This window comes from Arachis ipaensis, chromosome B07, assembly GCF_000816755.2.
Source record: "Arachis ipaensis cultivar K30076 chromosome B07, Araip1.1, whole genome shotgun sequence".
NCBI lineage: Eukaryota > Viridiplantae > Streptophyta > Magnoliopsida > Fabales > Fabaceae > Arachis > Arachis ipaensis.
Window position 1 is genome coordinate 7828010 of NC_029791.2, and position 6232 is coordinate 7834241.

The window sequence follows — 6232 nt, forward strand, 5'->3', positions numbered from 1 at the left end:
ACAATCTAAAAAAAAATACAAAAATTCAAAAAAAAAAAAAAAAAAAGAAAGGAAAAAGTGTGGTTGAGGAAAAATTGAATATAATTATTGGGAAGTGGAAAACATGCCCGTTTGTGCTAAAAGCCTAAACTTCATTTTGGTGACGTGCTACCCAATTTGCCTGCATCATAGTTTCTAGGTAACACGGCAATTCAGTTGACGCCATAAACAATTTCTCGTCATGTTTTCATTATTATTAATTAATTGTTAATCTAACATTATTATTAGCCTTGAATACACCAGTTCCCACCTAACTAGTTTCCATGTGTATTATTAATTAAGAACGAGACTCTTCTAATTAAGGGCCAGGTATTGGGATGTATTACTAATTTGTATTGATTATCCATTTGATTCATGGACCGACACTTAGAAGAATTTAGAAGCCATGCATTACACTTATAATTAGGATATATTATTATGAATTTATGAAAATAATCTTTGTAAATTAAACATATATTATTGGTACTAATAATTCTCACCAATTTAGCTAACAGTTTTTACGCTTGAGTTAGATTTTTTATTATTTTATTTGAACATATTAATGTTCATCTTGTGAATTTCACTTGCAAAAGATATTCAATTATAAACATGATAGGAGAATACTAATGTATGGTAGTATATATAAAGTGTTATGTGATTATGATGAGTGTTTTATAAGTATTGAATAGTTCTTACTTAAGCCTTTTTATTAACAGAAATCGAATTTTAAATCTGTAGCTAGATTATAGAACTTTTGATATATAGTATATTATGAAATTATTTTTTTTCAAAAATTACTTAAACTAATAAGAAAAGAATATAAATAGTTATATCTTAAACATTCTGAGTTTCTGACTGCTTTTTTGGGATTCAGTTATTAGACTTAATTGGTTCTCACATTAAGGGAACAAAATTAAATAGAATGCACTTTAAAATTGACTACTTTAGAGTAGATCAAAACAATAAGTTAGTTATTTCATTTTTTTTTTCCTTTTTACAACAAGGAAAAAAAAAATAGCCCGAAGCAAAATTTATCCTCAATTGACGAGTAGACTATTACATTCAAACTGCAAAACATAAATAAGCTTTTTAGTTTTTATAGTTTCTATGCAGAGAGTAGTTATTAGTAAATTTCTTTTTTTTTTTTTCCCAATATAACTGATAGGTCTAATATAATACTACCTTTTTGTTTTGTTCCACATTAGGTAGAATGATTAAATATTTAAACCCGTGAATTTGACAAGGGAATTCGATGCCAAAATACTTTAAAATGAAATTATTATTATTATTTGTATATTAGTGCTCTAATTAAAGACAAAAATTTCGTACTACCTGATATTTGACATTGGAACTACTACATTCGTCCTGTCACCAAACAATTAACCTTCAATTTTTAACATTATATATATATATATATATATGTGGTGAATGCTACTCAACCCTCTCAAAAATAACATGTAAGTTATCTTTCATTATGTGTCACATTGTAATTAGTCCTTATCTTAACCATAGTTGGGGTGCCAACGTCATCGTCATCTACTGCCCTCCCACACAACCTCTCTTCCCAATATAGCCAGCGCCTCTTTTTACCATGTATCACTTCTTACCCACATAATTAATGGTTAATTTGGTTATTAAATTTTTTTATTAAAAAAACATATCTTTATTTAATTACGTGATGGAACATATATTTATATGTAAAATATAATTAAATAATAAAGTACGAATAAATTAAAAATTAAAAGAATAAAAATACTATAAAAAATACTTGTAAGAAAGTTAAATTTTATCATTTTAAACTTGTGTTATTAATTTTAATACTTTGAATAGATTTATTTTATTATATTATATTTTACATATAAATATATGTTCCATCACGTAATTAAATAAAGATATATTTTTTTAATAAAAAAATTTAATAACCAAATTAACCATTAATTATGTGCTCTTACAATCCAGATGAACAAGCAGGTTCGGAAGTGAGTTGGTATTGGAGTGGGTCTGCTGCCAAAGTCTATGACTCACGTAATGGTTACTTGTGGTTGTGTAAGCAGCTGTTTGGTTGGGAGGAGCGGGAGAATTGGCTTTGGCTTTGGCGTCAGCTTGTTCCGGAAAAGCATAAGTTTTTGGCTTGGTTGTGTCTTAAGGAGACTCTTCCTACTGCAAGTTTTCGCTTTAGAAGAGGGATGTCGTCATCGGATAGGTGTCCAAGATGTCTTTCTAGCCAAGAATCAGTTTTACATTGTATTCGGGATTGTCCAAAAGCTCAGCTTGTCTGGCATAGGTTGGATATTTCTTGTCATCCTTTGGATTTGAAGAACTGGTTCTTGTATCATAGCAGAGAGCATCCGTTCAAGTTCTTTTCGGGACTTTGGTGGATATGGCGAGTAAGGAATAATGACATCTTTAATCCCATGAAACTTGGCCTCCGGAAAAAGTGATTTGTCTGGCATTAACTTCAGAAAAGGAGCTTAGGAATATTTTTGAATTACAACGTATGTCCCTTCCCTCTACTCTAAATAGTTTTTGGAATCCCCCATCTATTGGTACTTTTAAGATTAATTGTGATGCTAGTTATTTTGGTTCGGGTGATAGTGTTGGTTTTGCTTGTGTTATTAGAGATTGTAATAGGAGCTGGCAAAGGGGGTGTTTGGGAATGATTGAGAGTAATAGTATTCTTCAAGGAGAATTATTTGCTATTTGGAGAGAATATCTCTTAGCTTGGATGTGAGTCAACGAGATGTTGTTTGTGAGACGGATTGTGTGGAAGCATTTAATCTTGTTACTCAAGATGGTTTTGGGTTTATTGATCCACTGGTGCTTAAAATAAGAGATATCATGCATTGGAATTGGCGGGTTGACTTTCGTTTGATTATGAGAGATGCAAACACGGTGGCAGATACTATGGCAAAGATGGCGATGAAGTTACAACTTTCGCATGTGGAGCTTCTTTCACCTTGGGAGGAGTTTAAGAGTAGTCTTGAACGGGACTGTCCCTCTATTTAGGCAGTTCCTTGATTTATTTGTTTTGTTTTTCTTTGTTTAATTTATTTCAGTTACAAAAAAAAAACCATTAATTATGTGGGTAAGAAGTGATCCATGGCAAAAAGAGGCACTGGCTATACTGAGAAGAGAGGTTGTGTGGGAGGGCAGTAGATGGCGATGACGTTGGCGCCCCAACTATGGTTAAGATAAGGATCAATTACAATGTGATACATAATGAAGGGCAACTTACATGTTATTTTAGAGGGGATTTGGTAGCATTCACCTATATATATATTCTAATAGTTTCTAGATTATAATTTGAACCTCTTTTTTTTTTTTAAAAATTCATCTTACATCAACTCGACCTCTACCGCCTATAGCTAGGTAGTTTTAGACAAATTTTCTTTGAGGAGGATACCTGAATTCCAAGTATAGCTCGTAATAATCTATCTTTTGAGATATACGAGGATTCTTGTACCATTTGAGGCGTTAATTTCTCCACTAAAATATTACCCGTCTCTACCCAAGATCTGAGGGTAACAATTTTATTTTTGTCTAAATTTCGGAATAAATAGACTTCTAGATGTGGGATTCCATTTTCAATATATTTGTTGAAAATATTTTTATTCATCTAAATTAATCTAAATTGATTTTTTTTTACTCCACTCTAATAAAATAAACAAAGAATGAAAATGATTATAAATTTACTATGATATATACATATACCGTTATATAAATATAACTTCGACGTATTTTTTTATAAATTTTATAATATATATATATATATATATATATATATATATATATATATATATATATATATATATATATATATATATATATTATAAAATTTATAAAAAAATACATCGAATTTATATTTATATAACGGTATATGTATATATCATAGTAAATTTATAATCATTTTCATTCTTTGTTTATTTTATTAGAGTGGAGTAAAAAAAAATCAATTTAGATTAATTTAGATGAATAAAAATATTTTCAACAAATATATTGAAAATGGAATCCCACATCTAGAAGTCTATTTATTCCGAAATTTAGACAAAAATAAAATTGTTACCCTCAGATCTTGGGTAGAGACGGGTAATATTTTAGTGGAGAAATTAACGCCTCAAATGGTACAAGAATCCTCGTATATCTCAAAAGATAGATTATTACGAGCTACAGACAAGTTTTTTTTTTTTAATAATACTCGAGTATAATATTTTCGGACTAAATATGATTATTTGGAATATATTCCTTAACCTAAACAATCACCCACTACTTTTTAATTATAACTACTAATAAAAATTGCTCAGAAAAATGTTCTATTTTTCGCATAATTAGCTTACTTGATTGGACATTTTTTCCGAATTATTTTATACGATTCTAGGCTACTTAATTAATTTGTTCATATAGTAACATATCTTCAAGTACACGCAACTTGTGAAGCTCGTTGTTTTTGTTTTTGTTTTTTAACATATCTAAGGTTTTTTGGGATTGGGAAATAAGACTTTAGACATTGAACGACAGAAATGCCTGGAATTTTGTACTCGATTAATGCTTGCTTTGTTTAAATTGGGTTTTGTTTAATTTTGGCATTGTGTTCCATCACTTTCTCACATGGATTTAACAATTTTGTCTCTCTATGTCTCACTTTCCTTGTGCACGTGTATGCTTCTTTCTTGAATTCAGAGGTAATTGACTTTATTAATTTGGAATCCAAATTCAGGGTTTCTTGGATACCTACCCCGTTTAATTTGTTTGACAGCATATTTGACTCATTCAAAGTTCAAACAAGCCAAATCAATTATACATATTTTGGTGATATTAGCATAGAAGATGAGTTAATCAATTCGGATTTATACTTTGTTTGAATAAAAAAATAATAAAAGAAGAAATTTTCTCTTAAGAATACAGAAAAATGTTAAAAAGTTGTCAAAATTTAGATTTTTTTTTTGTATAGAAGTAAAAATAGTGATATATCTAATATTATAATTTTTGGTATTTTGTAAAATTGTGAAAGGTACACAAGTCGAAAGGTTCGATTTCTGTATTTTTCACAAATCAAATAGTTTAATTTCTATACCTCTAATAAATTGGACTGTCCGATTTTTATTTTTCTAATTAAACGATTTCACATTTGAGAATAACACTTCAACAGTCTACATTTTAAGAAAAACACAATTGCCACTCCAATATCAAAAATAAAAAGTATTTTTGTTCATTAATTAGCCATCAATATTTAAAAATATGGAATAAAATATGTTGTTGGATTACTAGACTAAAGGAATTGAGTTAATTGTCAAGTGATGACCAAAAACAATAAATTCTGATAATTCCTAATATTTTTTAAAATTATATTCATATAATTTTAGACCATAACTTGTGTTTCTGCCCGTAATAATATTACGAGAATATAAATCTTTAGAAATCATATTGATTTTGTCTTGATATTATAGATGATGAGTTATGAGATGAAATTAAATATTTATAGAACCAAATTACTTTTATAAAAAGATCATATGAAAATTTTTTCTATCAGTTGAATTATATGTAATAAATATTTGAAGAAAGAGAAGTGAACGAAAATATAAATTAGAAAGATGTTCTGAGGGTTACCTGAAACTGTAGGTCGATCTCGGATGAGATCTTTTGTACTGGTCGGAGATGACGTGTCCGGCTGGTTGGTTGCGGCCGGAGCTGTTGTGTCCGACTTGTTGGACTGGCTGTACCTCTGATCCTTGGTCACCGGAGGGTGGGGGTACCTGCAAGAGACTCCGATGCTTAAGTTAGCATGGGTATTAAACAGGTTTATTGTAGAATTAGAGTATGAGTTATACCTGGGTGCTCCAGTGTATTTATAGAGGTGTAGAGTGACCTTCTTAGATAAGATAAGTTAGTTATCTTATCTTATCTTATCTTTGAGTGAGGTCATCTTATCTTCTGGGGAACCGCCTTTATCTTTCTAGGCTTTGACTGCCTTTAAATTGGGCTGTGTTCCTTCGTTTGGGCCTGCTTGGACCTCTTACGACGATTTGGCCGAGCTCTTTGAGAAGAGGTCGGATAGTCTGACCTGAAGAGGTCAGTCGACTTGTCGCTAAACATCACGGGTCGAACATCTTGACCCAGGATATGAACAAAAGATAAGTGGTGAAAATTTAAAACTAATAAAGTATATGCATAGAACAATAACAATAAAATATTTATGTGAATAATATTATGGAATTAT